Source organism: Cervus elaphus, chromosome 10, assembly GCF_910594005.1.
Source record: "Cervus elaphus chromosome 10, mCerEla1.1, whole genome shotgun sequence".
Taxonomy (NCBI): domain Eukaryota; kingdom Metazoa; phylum Chordata; class Mammalia; order Artiodactyla; family Cervidae; genus Cervus; species Cervus elaphus.
The window spans coordinates 8,654,491-8,679,420 of record NC_057824.1 but is presented as its reverse complement, the minus strand read 5'-3'; positions in this window follow the sequence as shown (position 1 = coordinate 8,679,420).

Here is a 24,930-nt window from a genome sequence, read left to right as displayed (position 1 = left end):
GGATGTCTGAATCCCCTGTGGAGACCACAGAGAAAGACCTAGTTCCCCAGCTCATCGCGACCGGAGTCCTCACATCCTTTGAAAACTCCAGAGGTACGCGGAGATCAGTGCCTCCAAAGGAGACGATGCCTGACTCCTCGTGAAACTTTATAGGAGTCCCAGGATTCCTGTGGCACGTGGAAAGGGACCCTTGGTCTCCCGCCTCAGCTGGAGAGGCGTCCCAATTGCCCTGTCAAGCCTCGAGGAGAATCCCGAGTTGTCCCTCGCAACTTGGTAGGAGTCCTGCCGTCGCTGAAGAAACACGTGGGTGGAAGGGCCATCCCCGTCGTAACTCGAGAATATACCCCAGGTTCCCGCCGCAACTCGAGAAAGCCATGAGACTTCTCCCTCGCCACGAGATGAGGCCCGATTCCCCTGCACTGCGTGCAGAGCAATTCCGTGTTGCACATCACACATGAAAGGAGCCTTGATTTCCTTGATGGCACTCCAGAGAAACCCCAAGAACACTGTTTTAAGGCTAGAGGGATCCGGACGTCACTGTAGCAACACGAAAGAGCTCTGTGGACGAAGAATCAACTCGAGATGAGAGGTGAGTCCCTGGCTTCGAATCCAGAGGAATACCACCTTACCACAAGCACCTCAAGAGGAGTCTTCTCTCAGCTCTAGCTATGTGAGAGGGACCCTGAGTTTGCGGCCTCAAGTGGAATGGACACCGCGATGCCCTGGCTCGAAATAAGGCCGGATATCCCTGCAGTGACTTGAATGCAGGCTCGTCTTGCATCTCCCAAGACGAAAGGATGTCTGAATCCCCTGTGGAGACCACAGAGAAAGACCTAGTTCCCCAGCTCATCGCGACCGGAGGCCTCACATCCTTTGAAAACTCCAGAGGTACGCGGAGATCAGTGCCTCCAAAGGAGACGATGCCTGACTCCTCATGAAACTTGATAGGAGTCCCAGGATTCCTGTGGCACGTGGAAAGGGACCCTTGGTCTCCCGCCTCAGCTGGAGAGGCATCCCAATTGCCCTGCCAAGCCTCGAGGAGAATCCCGAGTTGTCCCTCGCAACTAGGCAGGAGTCCTGACGTCGCTGAACAAACACGTGGGTGGACGGGCCATCCCCGTCGTAACTCGAGAATATACCCCAGGTTCCCGCCGCAACTCGAGAAAAACCATGAGACTTCCCCCTCGCCGCGAGATGAGGCCCGATTCCCCTGCCCTGCGTGCAGAGCAATTCCGTGTTGCACATCACACATGAAAGGAGCCTTGATTTCCTTGATGGCACTCCAGAGAAACCCCAAGAACACTGTTTCAAGGCTAGAGGGAAACTGAGGTCACTGTAGCAACACGAAAGAGCTCCGTGGACCAAAAATCAACTCGAGATGAGAGGTTAGTCCCTGGCTTCGACTCCAGAGGAATACCACCTAACCACAAGCACCTCAAGAGGAGGCTTCTCTCAGCTCTAGGTATGTGAGAGGGACCCTGAGTTTGCGGCCTCAAGTGGAAAGGACACCGTGATGCCCTGACTCGAAATAAGGCCGGATATCCCTGCAGTGACTTCAATGCAGGCGCGTCTTGCATCTCCCAAGATGAAAGGATGTCTGAATCCCCTGTGGAGACCACAGAGAAAGACCTAGTTCCCCAGCTCATCGCGACCGGAGGCCTCACATCCTTTGAAAACTCCAGAGGTACGCGGAGATCAGTGCCTCCAAAGGAGACGATGCCTGACTCCTCGTGAAACTTTATAGGAGTCCCAGGATTCCTGTGGCACGTGGAAAGGGACCCTTGGTCTCCCGCCGCAGCTGGAGAGGCGTCCCAATTTCCCTGCCAAGCCTCGAGGATAATCCCGAGTTGTCCCTCGCAACTAGGCAGGAGTCCTGACATCGCTGAACAAACACGTGTGTGGAAGGGCCATCCCCGTCGTAACTCGAGAATATACCCCAGGTTCCCGCCGCAACTCGAGAAAAACCATGAGACTTCCCGCTCGCCGCGAGATGAGGCCCGATTCCCCTGCACTGCGTGCATTGCAATTCCGTGTTGCACATCACACATGAAAGGAGCCTTGATTTCCTTGATGGCACTCCAGCGAAACCCCAAGAACACTGTTTCAAGGCTAGAGGGATCCTGAGGTCACTGTAGCAACACGAAAGAGCTCCGTGGACCAAAAATCAACTCGAGATGAGAGGTTAGTCCCTGGCTTCGACTTCAGAGGAATACCACGTTACCACAAGCACCTCAAGAGGAGGTTTCTCTCAGCTCTAGGTATGTGAGAGGGACCCTGAGTTTGCGGCCACAAGTGGAATGGCACCGCGATGCCCTGACTCGATATAAGGCCGGATATCCCTGCAGTGACTTGAATGCAGGCTCGTCTTGCATCTTCCTAGATGAAAGCATGTCTGAATCCCCTGTGGAGACCACAGGGAAAGACCTAGTTCCCCACCTCATCGCGACCGGAGGCCTCACATCCTTTGAAAACTCCAGAGGTACGCGGAGATCAGTGCCTCGAAAGGAGACGATGCCTGACTCCTCGTGAAACTTGATAGGAGTCCCAGGATTCCTGTGGCACCTGTAAAGGGACCCTTGGCCTACCGCCTCAGGTGGAGAGGCGTCCCAATTGCCCTGCCAAGCCCCCATGAGAATCCCGAGTTGTCCCTCGCAACTAGGCAGGAGTCCTGACGTCGCTGAACAAACACGTGGGTGGAAGGGCCATCCCCGTCGTAACTCGAGAATATACCCCAGGTTCCCGCCGCAACTAGAGAAAAACCATGAGACTTCCCCCTCGCCGAGAGATGAGGCCCGATTCCCCTGCACTGCGTGCAGAGCAATTCCGTGTTGCATATCACACATCAAAGGAGCCTTGATTTCCTTGATGGCACTCCAGAGAAACCCCAGGAACACTGTTTCAAGGCTAGAGGGATCCTGAGGTCAATGTAGCCACATGAAAGAGCTCCGTGGACCAAAAATCAACTCGAGTTGAGAGGTTAGTCCCTGGCTTCGACTCCAGAGGAATACCACCTTACCACAAGCACCTCAAGAGTAGGCTTCTCTCAGCTCTAGGTATGTGAGAGGGACCCTGAATTTGCGGCCTCAAGTGGAATGGACACTGCGATGCCCTGACTCGAAATAAGGCCGAATTTCCCTGCAGTGACTTGAAGGCAGCCTCGTCTTGCATCTCCCAAGACGAAAGGATGTCTGGATCCCCTGTGGAGACAACAGAGAAAGACCTAGTTCCCCACCTCATCGCGACCGGAGGCCTCACATCCTTTGAAAACTCCAGAGGTACGCGGAGATCAGTGCCTCCAAAGGAGACGATGCCTGACTCCTCGTGAAAATTGATAGGAGTCCCAGGATTCCTGTGGCACGTGAAAGGGACCCTTGGCCTACCGCCTCAGGTGGAGAGGCGTCCCAATTGCCCTGCGAAGCCTCGAGGAGAATCCCGAGTTGTCCCTCGCAACTAGGCAGGAGTCCTAACGTGGCTGAATAAACACGTGTGTGGAAGGGCATCCCCGTCGTAACTCGAGAATATACCCCAGGTTCCCGCCGCCACTCGAGAAAAACAATTAGACTACCCCCTCGCCGCGAGATGAGGCCCGATTCCCCTGCACTGCGTGCAGAGCAATTCCGTGTTGCACATCACACATGAAAGGAGCCTTGATTTCCTTGATGGCACTCCAGAGAAACCCCAAGAACACTGTTTCAAGGCTCGAGGGATCCTGAGGTCACCGTAGCAACACGAAATAGCTCCGTGGACCAAAAATCAACTCGAGATGAGAGGTTAGTCCCTGGCTTCGACTCCAGAGGAATACCACCTTACCACGAGCACCTCAAGAGGAGGCTTCTCTCAGCTCTAGGTATGTGAGAGGGACCCTGAGTTTGCGGCCTCAAGTGGAATGGACACCGCGAATCCCTGACTCGAAATAAGGCCGCATATCCCTGCAGTGACTTGAATGCAGGCTCGTCTTGCATCTCCCAAGACGAAAGGATGTCTGAATCCCCTGTTAAGACCACAGAGAAAGACCTAGTTCCCCACCTCATCGCGACCGGAGGCCTCACATCCTTTGAAAACTCCAGAGGTACGCGGAGATCAGTGCCTCCAAAGGAGACGATGCCTGACTCCTCGTGAAACTTGATAGGAGTCCCAGGATTCCTGTGGCACGTGGAAAGGCACCCTTGGTCTCCCGCCTCAGCTGGAGAAGCGTCCCAATTGCCCTGCCAAGCCTCGAAGAGAATCCCGAGTTGTCCCTCGCAACTAGGCAGGAGTCCTGACGTCGCTGAACAAACACGTGGGTTGAAGGGCCATCCCCGTCGTAACTCGAGAATATACCCCAGGTTCCCGCCGAAACTCGAGAAAAACCATGAGACTTCCCCCTCGCCGCAAAATGAGGCCCGATACCAGGCACTGCGTGCAGAGCAATTCCATGTTGCACATCACACATGAAAGGAGCCTTGATTTCCTTGATGGCACTCCAGAGAAACCCCGAGAACACTGTTTCAAGGCTAGAGGGATCCTGAGGTCACTGTAGCAACAAGAAAGAGCTCCGTGGACCAAGAATCAACTCGAGATGAGAGGTTAGTCCCTGGCTTCGACTCCAGAGGAATACCACCTTACCACAAGCACCTCAAGAGGAGGCTTCTCTCAGCTCTAGGTATGTGAGAGGGACCCTGAGTTTGCGTCCTCAAGTGGAATGGACACCGTGATGCCCTGACTCGAAATAAGGCCGGATATCCCTGAAGTGACTTGAATGCAGGCTCGTCTTGCATCTCCCAAGACGAAAGGATGTTTGAATCCCCGGTGGAGACCACAGAGAAAGACCTAGTTCCCCACCTCATCGCAACCCGAGGCCTCAAATCCTTTGAAAATTCCAGAGGTACGCGGAGATCAGTGCCTCCAAAGGAGACGATGCCTGACTCCTCGTGAAACTTGATAGGAGTCCCAGGATGCCTGTGGCACGTGGAAAGAGACACTTGGTCTCCCGCCTCAGCTGGAGAGGCGTCTCAATTGCCCTGCCAAGCCTCGAGGAGAATCCCGAGTTGTCCCTCGCAACTAGGCAGGAGTACTCACTTGGCTGAACAAACACGTGTGTGGAAAGGCCATCCCCGTCGTAAATCGAGAATATACCCCAGGTTCCCGCCGCAACTCGAGAAAAACCATGAGACTTCCCCCTCACCGCAAAATGAGGCCCGATTCCCCTTCACTGCGTGCAGTCCAATTCCGAGTTGCTCATCACACATGAAAGGAGCCTTGATTTCCTTGATGGCACTCCAGAGAAACCCCAAGAACACTGTTTCAAGCTAGAGGGAAACTGAGGTCACTGTAGCAACACGAAAAAGCTCCGTGGACCAAGAATCAACTCGAGATGAGAGGTTAGTCCCTGGCTTCGACTCCAGAGGAATACCACCTTACCACAAGCACCTCAAGAGGAGGCTTCTCTCAGCTCTAGGTATGTGAGAGGGACCCTGATTTTGCGGCCTCAAGTGGAATGGACACCGCGATGCCCTGACTCGATATAAGGCCGGATATCCCTGCAGTGACTTCAGTGCAGGCTCGTCTTGCATCTTCCAAGACGAAAGGATGTCTGAATCCCCTGTGGAGACCACAGAGAAAGACCTAGTTCCCCCACCTCATCGCGACCGGAGGCCTCACATCCTTTGAAAACTCCAGAGGTACGCGGAGATCAGTGCCTCCAAAGGAGACGATGCCTGACTCCTCGTGAAACTTTATAGGAGTCCCAGGATTTCTGTGGCACGTGGAAAGGGACCCTTGTTCTCCCGCCGGAGCTGGAGAGGCGTCCCAATTGCCCTGGCAAGCCTCGAGGAGAATCCCGAGTTGTCCCTCGCAACTAGGCAGGAGTCCTGATGTCGCTGAACAAACATGTGGTTGGAAGGGCCATCCCCGTCGAAACTCGAGAATATACCCCAGGTTCCCGCCGCAACTCGAGAAAAACCATGAGACTTCCCCCTCGCCGCGAGATGAGGCCCGATTCCCCTGCACTGCATGCAGAGCAATTCCGTGTTGCACATCACACATGAAAGGAACCTTGATTTCCTTGATGGCACTCCAGCGAAACCCCAAGAACACTGTTTCAAGGCTAGAGGGATCCTGAGGTCACTGTAGCAACACGAAAGAGCTCCGTGGACCAAAAATCAACTCGAGATGAGAGGTTAGTCCCTGGCTTCGACTTCAGAGGAATACCACGTTACCACAAGCACCTCAAGAGGAGGTTTCTCTCAGCTCTAGGTATGTGAGAGGGACCCTGAGTTTGCGGCCACAAGTGGAATGGCACCGCGATGCCCTGACTCGATATAAGGCCGGATATCCCTGCAGTGACTTGAATGCAGGCTCGTCTTGCATCTCCCTAGATGAAAGCATGTCTGAATCCCCTGTGGAGACCACAGGGAAAGACCTAGTTCCCCACCTCATCGCGACCGGAGGCCTCACATCCTTTGAAAACTCCAGAGGTACGCGGAGATCAGTGCCTCCAAAGGAGACGATGCCTGACTCCTCGTGAAACTTGATAGGAGTCCCAGGATTCCTGTGGCACGTGGAAAGGGACCCTTGGCCTACCGCCTCAGGTGGACAGGCGTCCCAATTGCCCTGCGAAGCCTCGAGGAGAATCCCGAGTTGTCCCTCGCAACTAGGCAGGAGTCCTAACGTGGCTGAATAAACACGTGTGTGGAAGGGCATCCCCGTCGTAACTCGAGAATATACGCCAGGTTCCCGCCGCAACTCGAGAAAAACCATGAGACTTTCCCCTCGCTGCGAGATGAGGCCCGATTCCCCTGCACTGCGTGCAGAGCAATTCCGTCTTGCACATCACACATGAAAGGAGCCTTGATTTCCTTGATGGCACTCCAGAGAAAACCCAAGAACACTGTTTCAAGGCTAGAGGGATCCTGAGGTCACTGTAGCAACAGGAAAGAGCTCCGTGGACCGCAAATCAACTCGAGATGAGAGGTTAGTCACTGGTTTCGACTCCAGAGGAATACCACCTTACCACAAGTACCTCAAGAGGAGGCTTCTCTCAGCTCTAGGTATGTGAGAGGGACCCTGAGTTTGCGGCCTCAAGTGGAATGGATACCGCGATGCCCTGAATCGAAATAAGGCCGGATATCCCTGCAGTGACTTGAATGCAGGCTCGTCTTGCATCTCCTAAGACGAAAGGATGTCTGAATCCCCTTTGGAGACCACAGAGAAACACCTAGTTCCCCACCTCATCGCGACCGGAGGCCTCACATCCTTTGAAAACTCCAGAGGTACGCGGAGATCAGTGCCTCCAAACGAGGCGATGCCTGACACCTCGTGAAACTTGATAGGAGTCCCATGATTCCTGTGGGACGTGGAATGGGACCTTTGGTCTCCCGCCTCAGCTGGAGAGGCGTCTCAATTGCCCTGGCAATCCTCGAGGAGAATACCGAGTTGTCCCTCGCAACTAGGCAGGAGTCCTGACGTGGCTGAACAAACACGTGTGTGGAAGGGCCATCCCCGTCGTAACTCGAGAATATACCCCAGGTTCCCGCCGCAACTCGAGAAAAACAATTAGACTACCCCCTCGCCGCGAGATGAGGCCCGATTCCCCTGCACTGCGTGCAGAGCAATTCCGTGTTGCACATCACACATGAAAGGAGCCTTGATTTCCTTGATGGCACTCCAGAGAAACCCCAAGAACACTGTTTCAAGGCTAGAGGGATCCGGACGTCACTGTAGCAACACGAAAGAGCTCCGTGGACCAAAAATCAACTAGAGATGAGAGGTTAGTCCCTGGCTTCGAATCCAGAGGAATACCACCTTACCACAAGCACCTCAAGAGGAGTCTTCTCCCAGCTCTAGCTATGTGAGAGGGACCCTGAGTTTGCGGCCTCAAGTGGAATGGACACCGCGATGCCCTGGCTCGAAATAAGGCCGGATATTCCTGCAGTGACTTGAATGCAGGCTCGTCTTGCATCTCCCAAGACGAAAGGATGTCTGAATCCCCTGTGGAGACCACAGAGAAAGACCTAGTTCCCCACCTCATCGCGACCGGAGGCCTCACATCCTTTAAAAACTCCAGAGGTACGCGGAGATCAGTGCCTCCAAAGGAGACGATGCCTGACTCCTCGTGAAACTTGATAGGAGTCCCAGGATTCCTGTGGCACGTGGAAAGGGACCCTTGGTCTCCCACCTCAGCTGGAGAGGCGTTCCAATTGCCCTGCCAAGCCTCGAGGAGAATCCCGAGTTGTCCCTCGCAACTAGGCAGGAGTCCTGAAGTCGCTGAAGAAACACGTGTGTGGAAGGGCCATCCCCGTCGTAACTCGAGAATATACCCCAGGTTCCCGCCGCAACTCGAGAAAAACCATGAGACTTCCCCCTCGCCGCGAGATGAGGCCTGATTCCCCTGCACTGCATGCAGAGCAATTCCGTGTTGCACATCACACATGAAAGGAGCCTTGATTTCCTTGATGGCACTCCAGCGAAACCCCAAGAACACTGTTTCAAGGCTAGAGGGATCCTGAGGTCACTGTAGCAACACGAAAGAGCTCCGTGGACCAAAAATCAACTCGAGATGAGAGGTTAGTCCCTGGCTTCGACTTCAGAGGAATACCACGTTACCACAAGCACCTCAAGAGGAGGTTTCTCTCAGCTCTAGGTATGTGAGAGGGACCCTGAGTTTGCGGCCACAAGTGGAATGGCACCGCGATGCCCTGACTCGATATAAGGCCGGATATCCCTGCAGTGACTTGAATGCAGGCTCGTCTTGCATCTCCCTAGATGAAAGCATGTCTGAATCCCCTGTGGAGACCACAGGGAAAGACCTAGTTCCCCACCTCATCGCGACCGAGGGCCTCACATCCTTTGAAAACTCCAGAGGTACGCGGAGATCAGTGCCTCGAAAGGAGACGATGCCTGACTCCTCGTGAAACTTGATAGGAGTCCCAGGATTCCTGTGGCACGTGTAAAGGGACCCTTGGCCTACCGCCTCAGGTGGAGAGGCGTCCCAATTGCCCTGCCAAGCCCCCAGGAGAATCCCGAGTTGTCCCTCGCAACTAGGCAGGAGTCCTGACGTCGCTGAACAAACACGTGGGTGGACGGGCCATCCCCGTCGTAACTCGAGAATATATCCCAGGTTCCCGCCGCAACTCGAGAAAAACCATGAGACTACCCCCTCGCCGCGAGATGAGGCCCGATTCCCCTGCACTGCGTGCAGAGCAATTCCGTGTTGCACATCACACATGAAAGGAGCCTTGATTTCCTTGATGGCACTCCAGAGAAACCCCAAGAACACTGTTTCAAGGCTCGAGGGATCCTGAGGTCACCGTAGCAACACGAAAGAGCTCCGTGGACCAAAAATCAACTCGAGATGAGAGGTTAGTCACTGGCTTCGAATCCAGAGGAATACCACCTAACCACAAGCACCTCAAGAGGAGGCTTCTCTCAGCTCTAGGTATGTGAGAGGGACCCTGAGTTTGCGGCCTCAAGTGGAATGGACACCGCGATGCCCTGACTCGAAATAAGGCCGGACATCCCTGCAGTGACTTGAATGCAGGCTCGTCTTGCATCTCCCAAGATGAAAGGATGTCTGAATCCCCTGTGGAGAACACAGAGAAAGACCTAGTTCCCCACCTCTTCGCGACCGGAGGCCTCACATCCTTTGAAAACTCCAGAGGTACGCGGAGATCAGTGCCTCCAAAGGAGACGATGCCTGACTCTTCGTGAAACTTGATAGGAGTCCCAGTATTCCTGTGGCACTTTGAAAGGGACCCTTGGTCTCCCGCCTCAGCTGGAGAGGCGTCCCAATTGCCCTGCCAAGCCTCGAGGATAATCCCGAGTTGTCCCTCGCAACTAGGCAGGAGTCCTGACGTCGCTGAACAAACACGTGTGTGGAAGGGCCATCCCCGTCGTAACTCGAGAATATACCCCAGGTTCCCGCCGCAACTCGAGAAAAACCATGAGACTTACCCCTCGCCGCGAGATGAGGCCCGATTCCCCTGCACTGCGTGCAGAGCAATTCCGTGTTGCACATCACACATGAAAGGAGCCTTGATTTCCTTGATGGCACTCCAGAGAAACCCCAAGAACACTGTTTCAAGGCTAGAGGGATCCTGAGGTCACTGTAGCAACACGAAAGAGCTCCGTGGACCACAAATAAACTCAAGATGAAATGTTAGTCCCTGGCTTCGACTGCAGAGGAATAACACCTTACCACAAGCACCTCAAGAGGAGGCTTCTCTCAGCTCTAGGTATGTGAGAGGGACCCTGAGTTTGCGGCCTCAAGTGGAATGGACACCGCGATGCCCTGACTCGAAATAAGCCGGGATATCTCTGCAGTAAATTGAATGCAGGCTCGTCTTGCATCTCCCAAGACGAAAGGATGTTTGAATCCCCGGTGGAGACCACAGAGAAAGACCTAGTTCCCCACCTCATCGCGACGGGAGGCCTCACATCCTTTGAAAACTCCAGAGGTACGCGGAGATCAGTGCCTCCAAAGGAGACGATGCCTGACTCCTCGTGAACCTTGATAGGAGTCCCAGGATGCCTGTGGTACGTGGAAAGAGACACTTGATCTCCGGCCTCAGCTTTAGAGGCGTCTCAATTGCCCTGCCAAGCCTCTAGCAGAATCCCGAGTTGTCCCTCGCAACTAGGCAGGAGTACTCACTTGGCTGAACAAACACTTGTGTGGAAAGGCCATCCCCGTCGTAAATCGAGAATATACCCCAGGTTCCCGCCGCAACTCGAGAAAAACCATGAGACTTCCCCCTCGCCGCAAAATGAGCCCCGATTCCCCTTCACTGCGTGCAAACCAATTCCGAGTTGCACATCACACATGAAAGGAGCCTTGATTTCCTTGATGGCACTCCAGAGAAACCCCAAGAACACTGTTTCAAGGCTAGAGGGAAACTGAGGTCACTGTAGCAACACGAAAAAGCTCCGTGGACCAAGAATCAACTCGAGATGAGAGGTTAGTCCCTGGCTTCGACTCCAGAGGAATACCACCTTACCACAAGCACCTCAAGAGGAGGCTTCTCTCAGCTTTAGCTATGTGAGAGGGACGCTGAGTTTGCGGCCTCAAGTGGAATGGACACCGCGATGCCCTACTCGAAATAAGGCCGAATATCCCTGCAGTGACTTGAATGCAGGCTCGTCTTGCATCTCCCAAGACGAAAGGATGTCTGAATCCCCTGTTAAGACCACAGAGAAAGACCTAGTTCCCCACCTCATCGCGACGGGAGGCCTCACATCCTTTGAAAACTCCAGAGGTACGCGGAGATCAGTGCCTAAAAAGGAGACGATGCCTGACACCTCGTGAAACTTGAGAGGAGTCCCAGGTTTCCTGTGGCACGTGTAAAGGGACCCTTGGCCTACCGCCTCAGGTGGAGAGGCGTCCCAATTGCCCTGCGAAGCCTCGAGGAGAATCCCGAGTTGTCCCTCGCAACTAGGCAGGAGTCCTGCCGTCGCTGAACAAACACGTGGGTGGAAGGGCCATCCCCGTCGTAACTCGAGAATATACCCCAGGTTCCCGCCGCAACTCGAGAAAAACCATGAGACTTCCCCCTCGCCGCGAGATGAGGACCGATTCCCCTGCACTGCGTGCAGAGCAATTCCGTGTTGCACATCACACATGAAAGGAGCCTTGATTTCCTTGATGGCACTCCAGAGAAACCCCAAGAACACTATTTCAAGGCTCGAGGGATCCTGAGGTCACCGTAGCAACACGAAATGGCTCCGTGGACCAAAAATCAACTCGAGATGAGAGGTTAGTCCCTGGCTTCGACTCCAGAGGAATACCACCTTACCACAAGCACCTCAAGAGGAGGCTTCTCTCAGCTCTAGGTATGTGAGAGGGACCCTGAGTTTGCGGCCTCAAGTGGAATGGACACCGCGATTCCCTGACTCGAAATAAGGCCGCATATCCCTGCAGTGACTTGAATGCAGGCTCGTCTTGCATCTCCCAAGACGAAAGGATGTCTGAATCCCCTGTGGAGACCACAGAGAAAGACCTAGTTCCCCACCTCATCGCGACCGGAGGCCTCACATCCTTTGAAAACTCCAGAGGTACGCGGAGATCAGTGCCTCCAAAGGAGACGATGCCTGACTCCTCGTGAAACTTGATAGGAGTCCCAGGATTCCTGTGGCACGTGGAAAGGGACCCTTGGTCTCCCGCCTCAGCTGGAGAAGCGTCCCAATTGCCCTGTCAAGCCTCGAGGAGAATCCCGAGTTGTCCCTCGCAACTTGGCAGGAGTCCTGCCGTCGCTGAAGAAACACGTGGGTGGAAGGGCCATCCCCGTCGTAACTCGAGAATATACCCCAGGTTCCCGCCGAAACTCGAGAAAGCCATGAGACTTCTCCCTCGCCGCGAGATGAGGCCCCATTCCCCTGAACTGCGTGCAGAGCAATTCCGTGTTGCACATCACACATGAAAGGAGCCTTGATTTCCTTGATGGCACTCCAGAGAAACCCCAAGAACACTGTTTTAAGGCTAGAGGGATCCGGACGTCACTGTAGCAACACGAAAGAGCTCCGTGGACGAAGAATCAACTCGAGATGAGAGGTGAGTCCCTGGCTTCGAATCCAGAGGAATACCACCTTACCACAAGCACCTCAAGAGGAGTCTTCTCTCAGCTCTAGCTATGTGAGAGGGACCCTGAGTTTGCGGCCTCAAGTGGAATGGACACCGCGATGCCCTGGCTCGAAATAAGGCCGGATATCCCTGCAGTGACTTGAATGCAGGCTCGTCTTGCATCTCCCAAGACGAAAGGATGTCTGAATCCCCTGTGGAGACCACAGAGAAAGACCTAGTTCCCCACCTCATCGCGACCGGAGGCCTCACATCCTTTAAAAACTCCAGAGGTACGCGGAGATCAGTGCCTCCAAAGGAGACGATGCCTGACTCCTCGTGAAACTTGATAGGAGTCCCAGGATTCCTGTGGCACGTGGATAGGGACCCTTGGTCTCCCGCCTCAGCTGGAGAGGCGTCCCAATTGCCCTGCCAAGCCTCGAGGAGAATCCCTAGTTGTCCCTCGCAACTAGGCAGGAGTCCTGACGTCGCTGAACAAACACGTGGGTGGACGGGCCATCCCCGTCGTAACTCGAGAATATATCCCAGGTTCCCGCCGCAACTCGAGAAAAACCATGAGACTACCCCCTCGCCGCGAGATGAGGCCCGATTCCCCTGCACTGCGTGCAGAGCAATTCCGTGTTGCACATCACACATGAAAGGAGCCTTGATTTCCTTGATGGCACTCCAGAGAAACCCCAAGAACACTGTTTCAAGGCTCGAGGGATCCTGAGGTCACCGTAGCAACACGAAAGAGCTCCGTGGACCAAAAATCAACTCGAGATGAGAGGTTAGTCCCTGGCTTCGACTCCAGAGGAATACCACCTTACCACAAGCACCTCAAGAGGAGGCTTCTCTCAGCTCTAGGTATGTGAGAGGGACCCTGAGTTTGCGGCCTCAAGTGGAATGGACACCGCGATGCCCTGACTCGAAATAAGGCCGGACATCCCTGCAGTGACTTGAATGCAGGCTCGTCTTGCATCTCCCAAGACGAAAGGATGTCTGAATCCCCTGTGGAGAACGCAGAGAAAGACCTAGTTCCCCACCTCTTCGCGACCGGAGGCCTCACATCCTTTGAAAACTCCAGAGGTACGCGGAGATCAGTGCCTCCAAAGGAGACGATGCCTGACTCTTCGTGAAACTTGATAGGAGTCCCAGTATTCCTGTGGCACTTTGAAAGGGACCCTTGGTCTCCCGCCTCAGCTGGAGAGGCGTCCCAATTGCCCTGCCAAGCCTCGAGGAGAATCCCGAGTTGTCCCTCGCAACTAGGCAGGAGTCCTGACGTCGCTGAACAAACACGTGGGTGGAAGGGCCATCCCCGTCGTAACTCGAGAATATACCCCAGGTTCCCGCCGCAACTCGAGAAAAACCATGAGACTTACCCCTCGCCGCGAGATGAGGCCCGATTCCCCTGCACTGCGTGCAGAGCAATTCCGTGTTGCACATCACACATGAAAGGAGCCTTGATTTCCTTGATGGCACTCCAGAGAAACCCCAAGAACACTGTTTCAAGGCTAGAGGGATCCTGAGGTCACTGTAGCAACAGGAAAGATCTCCGTGGACCACAAATAAACTCAAGATGAAAGGTTAGTCCCTGGCTTCGACTGCAGAGGAATAACACCTTACCACAAGCACCTCAAGAGGAGGCTTCTCTCAGCTCTAGGTATGTGAGAGGGACCCTGAGTTTGCGGCCTCAAGTGGAATGGACACCGCGATGCCCTGACTCGAAATAAGCCGGGATATCTCTGCAGTAAATTGAATGCAGGCTCGTCTTGCATCTCCCAAGACGAAAGGATGTTTGAATCCCCGGTGGAGACCACAGAGAAAGACCTAGTTCCCCACCTCATCGCAACCCGAGGCCTCAAATCCTTTGAAAACTCCAGAGGTACGCGGAGATCAGTGCCTCCAAAGGAGACGATGCCTGACTCCTCGTGAACCTTGATAGGAGTCCCAGGATGCCTGTGGTACGTGGAAAGAGACACTTGATCTCCGGCCTCAGCTTTAGAGGCGTCTCAATTGCCCTGCCAAGCCTCTAGCAGAATCCCGAGTTGTCCCTCGCAACTAGGCAGGAGTACTCACTTGGCTGAACAAACACGTGTGTGGAAAGGCCATCCCCGTCGTAAATCGAGAATATACCCCAGGTTCCCGCCGCAACTCGAGAAAAACCATGAGACTTCCCCCTCGCCGCAAAATGAGCCCCGATTCCCCTTCACTGCATGCAAACCAATTCCGAGTTGCACATCACACATGAAAGGAGCCTTGATTTCCTTGATGGCACTCCAGAGAAACCCCAAGAACACTGTTTCAAGGCTAGAGGGAAACTGAGGTCACTGTAGCAACACGAAAAAGCTCCGTGGACCAAGAATCAACTCGAGATGAGAGGTTAGTCCCTGGCTTCGAATCCAGAGGAATACCACCTTACCACAAGCACCTCAAGAGGAGGCTTCTCTCAGCTTTAGCTATGTGAGAGGGACGCTGAGTTTGCGGCCTCAAGTGGAATGGACACCGCGATGCCCTACTCGAAATAAGGCCGAATATCCCTGCAGTGACTTGAATGCAGGCTCGTCTTGCATCTCCCAAGACGAAAGGATGTCTGAATCCCCTGTTAAGACCACAGAGAAAGACCTAGTTCCCCACCTCATCGCGACGGGAGGCCTCACATCCTTTGAAAACTCCAGAGGTACGCGGAGATCAGTGCCTAAAAAGGAGACGATGCCTGACACCTCGTGAAACTTGAGAGGAGTCCCAGGTTTCCTGTGGCACGTGTAAAGGGACCCTTGGCCTACCGCCTCAGGTGGAGAGGCGTCCCAATTGCCCTGCGAAGCCTCGAGGAGAATCCCGAGTTGTCCCTCGCAACTAGGCAGGAGTCCTGACGTCGCTGAACAAACACGTGGGTGGAAGGGCCATCCCCGTCGTAACTCGAGAATATACCCCAGGTTCCCGCCGCAACTCGAGAAAAACCATGAGACTTCCCCCTCGCCGCGAGATGAGGACCGATTCCCCTGCACTGCGTGCAGAGCAATTCCGTGTTGCACATCACACATGAAAGGAGCCTTGATTTCCTTGATGGCACTCCAGAGAAACCACAAGAACACTATTTCAAGGCTCGAGGGATCCTGAGGTCACCGTAGCAACACGAAATGGCTCCGTGGACCAAAAATCAACTCGAGATGAGAGGTTAGTCCCTGGCTTCGACTTCAGAGGAATACCACGTTACCACAAGCACCTCAAGAGGAGGTTTCTCTCAGCTCTAGGTATGTGAGAGGGACCCTGAGTTTGCGGCCACAAGTGGAATGGCACCGCGATGCCCTGACTCGATATAAGGCCGGATATCCCTGCAGTGACTTGAATGCAGGCTCGTCTTGCATCTCCCTAGATGAAAGCATGTCTGAATCCCCTGTGGAGACCACAGGGAAAGACCTAGTTCCCCACCTCATCGCGACCGGAGGCCTCACATCCTTTGAAAACTCCAGAGGTACGCGGAGATCAGTGCCTCGAAAGGAGACGATGCCTGACTCCTCGTGAAACTTGATAGGAGTCCCAGGATTCCTGTGGCACGTGTAAAGGGACCCTTGGCCTACCGCCTCAGGTGGAGAGGCGTCCCAATTGCCCTGCCAAGCCCCCAGGAGAATCCCGAGTTGTCCCTCGCAACTAGGCAGGAGTCCTGACGTTGCTGAACAAACACGTGGGTGGAAGGGCCATCCCCTTCGTAACTCGAGAATATACCCCAGGTTCCCGCCGCAACTAGAGAAAAACCATGAGACTTCCCGCTCGCCGAGAGATGAGGCCCGATTCCCCTGCACTGCGTGCAGAGCAATTCCGTGTTGCACATCACACATGAAAGGAGCCTTGATTTCCTTGATGGCACTCCAGAGAAACCCCAAGAACACTGTTTCAAGGCTAGAGAGATCCTGAGGTCACTGTAGCAACACGAAAGAGCTTCGTGGACCACAAATAAACTCAAGATGAAAGGTTAGTCCCTGGCTTCGACTGCAGAGGAATAACACCTTACCACAAGCACCTCAAGAGGAGGCTTCTCTCAGCTCTAGGTATGTGAGAGGGACCCTGAGTTTGCGGCCTCAAGTGGAATGGACACCGCGATGCCCTGACTCGAAATAAGCCGGGATATCTCTGCAGTAAATTGAATGCAGGCTCGTCTTGCATCTCCCAAGACGAAAGGATGTTTGAATCCCCGGTGGAGACCACAGAGAAAGACCTAGTTCCCCACCTCATCGCAACCCGAGGCCTCAAATCCTTTGAAAACTCCAGAGGTACGCGGAGATCAGTGCCTCCAAAGGAGACGATGCCTGACTCCTCGTGAAACTTGATAGGAGTCCCAGGATGCCTGTGGTACGTGGAAAGAGACACTTGATCTCCGGCCTCAGCTTTAGAGGCGTCTCAATTGCCCTGCCAAGCCTCTAGCAGAATCCCGAGTTGTCCCTCGCAACTAGGCAGGAGTACTCACTTGGCTGAACAAACACGTGTGTGGAAAGGCCATCCCCGTCGTAAATCGAGAATATACCCCAGGTTCCCGCCGCAACTCGAGAAAAACCATGAGACTTCCCCCTCGCCGCAAAATGAGCCCCGATTCCCCTTCACTGCGTGCAAACCAATTCCGAGTTGCACATCACACATGAAAGGAGCCTTGATTTCCTTGATGGCACTCCAGAGAAACCCCAAGAACACTGTTTCAAGGCTAGAGGGAAACTGAGGTCACTGTAGCAACACGAAAAAGCTCCGTGGACCAAGAATCAACTCGAGATGAGAGGTTAGTCCCTGGCTTCGACTCCAGAGGAATACCACCTTACCACAAGCACCTCAAGAGGAGGCTTCTCTCAGCTTTAGCTATGTGAGAGGGACGCTGAGTTTGCGGCCTCAAGTGGAATGGACACCGCGATGCCCTACTCGAAATAAGGCCGAATATCCCTGCAGTGACTTGAATGCAGGCTCGTCTTGCATCTCCCAAGACGAAAGGATGTCTGAATCCCCTGTTAAGACCACAGAGAAAGACCTAGTTCCCCACCTCATCGCGACGGGAGGCCTCACATCCTTTGAAAACTCCAGAGGTACGCGGAGATCAGTGCCTAAAAAGGAGACGATGCCTGACACCTCGTGAAACTTGAGAGGAGTCCCAGGTTTCCTGTGGCACGTGTAAAGGGACCCTTGGCCTACCGCCTCAGGTGGAGAGGCGTCCCAATTGCCCTGCGAAGCCTCGAGGAGAATCCCGAGTTGTCCCTCGCAACTAGGCAGGAGTCCTGACGTCGCTGAACAAACACGTGGGTGGAAGGGCCATCCCCGTGGTAACTCGAGAATATACCCCAGGTTCCCGCCGCAACTCGAGAAAAACCATGAGACTTCCCCCTCGCCGCGAGATGAGGCCCGATTCCCCTGCACTGCGTGCAGAGCAATTCCGTGTTGCACATCACACATGAAAGGAGCCTTGATTTCCTTGATGGCACTCCAAAGAAACCCCAAGAACACTATTTCAAGGCTAGAGGGATCCTGAGGTCACTGTAGCCACACGAAAGAGCTCCGTGGCCCAAAAATCAACTCGAGATGAGAGGTTAGTCCCTGGCTTCGACTCCAGAGGAATAGCACCTTACCACAAGCACCTCAAGAGGAGTCTTCTCTCAGCTCTAGGTATGTGAGAGGGACCCTGAGTTTGCGGCCTCAAGTGGAATGGACACCGTGATGCCCTGACTCGAAATAAGGCCGGATATCCCTGAAGTGACTTGAATGCAGGCTCGTCTTGCATCTCCCAAGACGAAAGGATGTCTGAATCCCCTGTGGAGACCACAGAGAAAGACCTAGTTCCCCACCTCATCGCGACCGGAGGCCTCACATCCTTTGAAAACTCCAGAGGTACGCGGAGATCAGTGCCTCCAAAGGAGACGATGCCTGACTCCTCGTGAAACTTGATAGGAGTCCCAGGATTCCTGTGGCACGTGGAAAGGGACCCTTGTTCTCCCGCCGCAGCTGGAGAGGCGTCCCAATTGCCCTGCCAAGCCTCGAGGAGAATCCCGAGTTGTCCCTCGCAACTAGGCAGGAGTCCTGACGTCGCTGAACAAACACGTGGTTGGAAGGGCCATCCCCGTCGAAACTCGAGAATATACCCCAGGTTCCCGCCGCAACTCGAGAAAAACCATGAGACTTCCCCCTCGCCGCGAGATGAGGCCCGATTCCCCTGCACTGCATGCAGAGCAATTCCGTGTTGCACATCACACATGAAAGGAGCCTTGATTTCCTTGATGGCACTCCAGAGAAAACCCAAGAACACTGTTTCAAGGCTAGAGGGATCCTGAGGTCACTGTAGCAACACGAAAGAGCTCCGTGGACCGCAAATCAACTCGAGATGAGAGGTTAGTCCCTGGTTTCGACTCCAGAGGAATACCACCTTACCACAAGTACCTCAAGAGGAGGCTTCTCTCAGCTCTAGGTATGTGAGAGGGACCCTGAGTTTGCGGCCTCAAGTGGAATGGATACCGCGATGCCCTGAATCGAAATAAGGCCGGATATCCCTGCAGTGACTTGAATGCAGGCTCGTCTTGCATCTCCTAAGAAGAAAGGATGTCTGAATCCCCTTTGGAGACCACAGAGAAACACCTAGTTCCCCACCTCATCGCGACCGGAGGCCTCACATCCTTTGAAAACTCCAGAGGTACGCGGAGATCAGTGCCTCCAAACGAGGCGATGCCTGACACCTCGTGAAACTTGATAGGAGTCCCAGGATTCCTGTGGCACGTGGAAAGGGACCTTTGGTCTCCCGCCTCAGCTGGAGAGGCGTCTCAATTGCCCTGGCAATCCTCGAGGAGAATACCGAGTTGTCCCTCGCAACTAGGCAGGAGTCCTGACGTGGCTGAACAAACACGTGTGTGGAAGGGCCATCCCCGTCGTAACTCGAGAATATACCCCAGGTTCCCGCCGCAACTCGAGAAAAACAATTAGACTACCCCCTCGCCGCGAGATGAGGCCCGATTCCCCTGCACTGCGTGCAGAGCAATTCCGTGTTGCACATCACACATGAAAGGAGCCTTGATTTCCTTGATGGCACTCCAGAGAAACCCCAAGAACACTGTTTCAAGGCTCGAGGGATCCTGAGGTCACCATAGCAACACGAAATAGCTCCGTGGACCAAAAATCAACTCGAGATGAGAGGTTAGTCCCTGGCTTCGACTCCAGAGGAATACCACCTTACCACAAGCACCTCAAGAGGAGGCTTCTCTCAGCTCTAGGTATGTGAGAGGGACCCTGAGTTTGCGGCCTCAAGTGGAATGGACACCGCGATGCCCTGACTCGAAATAAGGCCGGACATCCCTGCAGTGACTTGAATGCAGGCTCGTCTTGCATCTCCCAAGACGAAAGGATGTCTGAATCCCCTGTTAAGACCACAGAGAAAGACCTAGTTCCCCACCTCATCGCGACCGGAGGCCTCACATGCTTTGAAAACTCCAGAGGTACGCGGAGATCAGTGCCTCCAAAGGAGACGATGCCTGACTCCTCGTGAAACTTGATAGGAGTCCCAGGATTCCTGTGGCACGTGGAAAGGGACACTTGGTCTCCCGCCTCAGCTGGAGAAGCGTCCCAATTGCCCTGCCAAGCCTCGAGGAGAATCCCGAGTTGTCCCTCGCAAATAGGCAGGAGTCCTGACGTCGCTGAACAAACACGTGGGTTGAAGGGCCATCCCCGTCGTAACTCGAGAATATACCCCAGGTTCCCGCCGCAACTCGAGAAAAACCATGAGACTTCCCCCTCGCCGCAAAATGAGGCCCGATATCCTGCACTGCGTGCAGAGCAATTCCGTGTTGCACATCACACATGAAAGGAGCCTTGATTTCCTTGATGGCACTCCAGAGAAATCCCAAGAACACTGTTTCAAGCTAGAGGGAAACTGAGGTCACTGTAGCAACACGAAAAAGCTCCGTGGACCAAGAATCAACTCGAGATGAGAGGTTAGTCCCTGGCTTCGACTCCAGAGGAATACCACCTTACCACAAGCACCTCAAGAGGAGGCTTCTCTCAGCTCTAGGTATGTGAGAGGGACCCTGATTTTGCGGCCTCAAGTGGAATGGACACCGCGATGCCCTGACTCGATATAAGGCCGGATATCCCTGCAGTGACTTCAATGCAGGCTCGTCTTGAATCTCCCAAGACGAAAGGATGTCTGAATCCCCTGTGGAGACCACAGAGAAAGACCTAGTTCCCCACCTCATCGCGACCGGAGGCCTCACATCCTTTGAAAACTCCAGAGGTACGCGGAGATCAGTGCCTCCAAAGGAGACGATGCCTGACTCCTCGTGAAACTTGATAGGAGTCCCAGGATTTCTGTGGCACGTGGAAAGGGACCCTTGTTCTCCCGCCGCAGCTGGAGAGGCGTCCCAATTGCCCTGGCAAGCCTCGAGGAGAATCCCGAGTTGTCCCTCGCAACTAGGCAGGAGTCCTGACGTCGCTGAACAAACACGTGGTTGGAAGGGCCATCCCCGTCGAAACTCGAGAATATACCCCAGGTTCCCGCCGCAACTCGAGAAAAACCATGAGACATCCCCCTCGCCGCGAGATGAGGCCCGATTCCCCTGCACTGCGTGCAGAGCAATTCCGTGTTGCACATCACACATGAAAGGAGCCTTGATTTCCTTGATGGCACTCCAGAGAAACCCCAAGAACACTGTTTCAAGGCTAGAGGGATCCTGAGGTCACTGTAGCAACACGAAAGAGCTCCGTGGACCAAAAATCAACTCGAGATGAGAGGTTAGTCCCTGGCTTCGACTTCAGAGGAATACCACGTTACCACAAGCACCTCAAGAGGAGGTTTCTCTCAGCTCTAGGTATGTGAGAGGGACCCTGAGTTTGCGGCCACAAGTGGAATGGCACCGCGATGCCCTGACTCGATATAAGGGGGATATCCCTGCAGTGACTTGAATGCAGGCTCGTCTTGCATCTCCCTAGATGAAAGCATGTCTGAATCCCCTGTGGAGACCACAGGGAAAGACCTAGTTCCCCACCTCATCGCGACCGGAGGCCTCACATCCTTTGAAAACTCCAGAGGTACGCGGAGATCAGTGCCTCGAAAGGAGACGATGCCTGACTCCTCGTGAAACTTGATAGGAGTCCCAGGATTCCTGTGGCACGTGTAAAGGGACCCTTGGCCTACCGCCTCAGGTGGAGAGGCGTCCCAATTGCCCTGCCAAGCCCCCAGGAGAATCCCGAGTTGTCCCTCGCAACTAGGCAGGAGTCCTGACGTTGCTGAACAAACACGTGGGTGGAAGGGCCATCCCCTTCGTAACTCGAGAATATACCCCAGGTTCCCGCCGCAACTAGAGAAAAACCATGAGACTTCCCCCTCGCCGAGAGATGAGGCCCGATTCCCCTGCACTGCGTGCAGAGCAATTCCGTGTTGCATATCACACATCAAAGGAGCCTTGATTTCCTTGATGGCACTCCAGAGAAACCCCAGGAACACTGTTTCAAGGCTAGAGGGATCCTGAGGTCACTGTAGCCACACGAAAGAGCTCCGTGGACCAAAAATCAACTCGAGTTGAGAGGTTATTCCCTGGCTTCGACTCCAGAGGAAAACCACCTTACCACAAGCACCTCAAGAGCAGGCTTCTCTCAGCTCTAGGTATGTGAGAGGGACCCTGAATTTACGGCCTCAAGTGGAATGGACACTGCGATGCCCTGACTCGAAATAAGGCCGAATATCCCAGCAGTGACTTGAAGGCAGCCTCGTCTTGCATCTCCCAAGATGAAAGGATGTCTGGATCCCCTGTGGTGACCACAGAGAAAGACCTAGTTCCCCACCTCATCGCAACCCGAGGCCTCAAATCCTATGAAAACTCCATAGGTACGCGGAGATCAGTGCCTCCAAAGGAGACGATGCCTGACTCCTCGTGAAACTTGATAGGAGTCCCAGGATGCCTGTGGCACGTGGAAAGAGACACTTGGTCTCCCGCCTCAGCTGGAGAGGCGTCTCAATTGCCCTGCCAAGCCTCGAGGAGAATCCCGAGTTGTCCCTCGCAACTAGGCAGGAGTCCTGACGTCGCTGAACAAACACGTGGGTTGAAGGGCCATCCCCGTCGTAACTCGAGAATATACCCCAGGTTCCCGCCGCAACTCGAGAAAAACCATGAGACTTCCCCCTCGCCGCAAAATGAGGCCCGATATCCTGCACTGCGTGCAGAGCAATTCCGTGTTGCACATCACACATCAAAGGAGCCTTGATTTCCTTGATGGCACTCCAGTGAAACCCCAGAAACACTGTTTCAAGGCTAGAGGGATCCTGAGGTCACTGTAGCAACACGAAAGAGCTCCGTGGACCAAGAATCAACTCGAGATGAGAGGTTAGTCCCTGGCTTCGACTCCAGAGGAATACCACCTTACCACAAGCACCTCAAGAGGAGGCTTCTCTCAGCTCTAGGTATGTGAGAGGGACCCTGAGTTTGCGGCCTCAAGTGGAATGGACACCGTGATGCCCTGACTCGAAATAAGGCCGGATATCCCTGAAGTAACTTGAATGCAGGCTCTTCTTGCATCTCCCAAGACGAAAGGATGTCTGAATCCCCTGTGGAGACCACAGAGAAAGACCTAGTTCCCCACCTCATCGCGACCGGAGGCCTCACATCCTTTGAAAACTCCAGAGGTACGCGGAGATCAGTGCCTCCAAAGGAGACGATGCCTGACTACTCGTGAAACTTGATAGGAGTCCCAGGATTCCTGTGGCACGTGGAAAGCGACACTTGGTCTCCCGCCTCAGCTGGAGAGGCGTCCCAATTGCCCTGCCAAGCCTCGAGGAGAATCCCGAGTTGTCCCTCGCAACTAGGCAGGAGTCCTGCCGTCGCTGAACAAACACGTGGGTGGAAGGGCCATCCCCGTCGTAACTCGAGAATATACCCCAGGTTCCCGCCGCAACTCGAGAAAAACCATGAGACTTACCCCTCGCCGCGAGATGAGGCCCGATTCCCCTGCACTGCGTGCAGAGCAATTCCGTGTTGCACATCACACATCAAAGGAGCCTTGATTTCCTTGATGGCACTCCAGTGAAACCCCAGGAACACTGTTTCAAGGCTAGAGGGATCCTGAGGTCACTGTAGCTACACGAAAGAGCTCCGTGGACCAAAAATCAACTCGAGAGGAGAGGTTAGTCCCTGGCTTCGACTGCAGAGGAATACCACCTTACCACAAGCACCTCAAGACGAGGCTTCTCTCAGCTCTAGGTATGTGAGCGGACCCTGAGTTTGCGACCTCAAGTGGAATGGACACCGCGATGCCCTGACTCGAAATAAGCTGGGATATCTCTGCAGTAAATTGAATGCAGGCTCGTCTTGCATCTCCCAAGACGAAAGGATGTTTGAATCCCCTGTGGAGACCACAGAGAAAGACCTAGTTCCCCACCTCATCGCAACCCGAGGCCTCAAATCCTTTGAAAACTCCTGAGGTACGCGGAGATCAGTGCCTCCAAAGGAGACGATGCCTGACTCCTCGTGAAACTTGATAGGAGTCCCAGGATGCCTGTGGCATGTGGAAAGAGACACTTGGTCTCCCGCCTCAGCTGGAGAGGCGTCTCAATTGCCCTGCCAAGCCTCGAGGAGAATCCCGAGTTGTCCCTCGCAACTAGGCAGGAGTACTCACTTGGCTGAACAAACACGTGTGTGGAAAGGCCATCCCCGTCGTAACTCGAGAATATACCCAAGGTTCCCGCCGCAACTCGAGAAAAACCATGAGACTTCCCCCTCACCGCAAAATGAGGCCCGATTCCCCTTCACTGCGTGCAGACCAATTCCGAGTTGCACATCACACATGAAAGGAGCCTTGATTTCCTTGATGGCACTCCAGAGAAACCCCAAGAACACTGTTTCAAGCTAGAGGGAAACTGAGGTCACTGTAGCAACACGAAAAAGCTCCGTGGACAAAGAATCAACTCGAGATGAGAGGTTAGTCCCTGGCTTCGACTCCAGAGGAATACCACCTTACCACAAGCACCTCAAGAGGAGGCTTCTCTCAGCTCTAGGTATGTGAGAGGGACCCTGATTTTGCGGCCTCAAGTGGAATGGACACCGCGATGCCCTGACTCGATATAAGTCCGGATATCCCTGCAGTGACTTCAATGCAGGCTCGTCTTGAATCTCCCAAGACGAAAGGATGTCTGAATCCCCTGTGGAGACCACAGAGAAAGACCTAGTTCCCCACCTCATCGCGACCGGAGGCCTCACATCCTTTGAAAACTCCAGAGGTACGCGGAGATCAGTGCCTCCAAAGGAGACGATGCCTGACTCCTCGTGAAACTTTATAGGAGTCCCAGGATTTCTGTGGCACGTGGAAAGGGACCCTTGTTCTCCCGCCGCAGCTGGAGAGGCGTCCCAATTGCCCTGGCAAGCCTCGAGGAGAATCCCGAGTTGTCACTCGCAACTAGG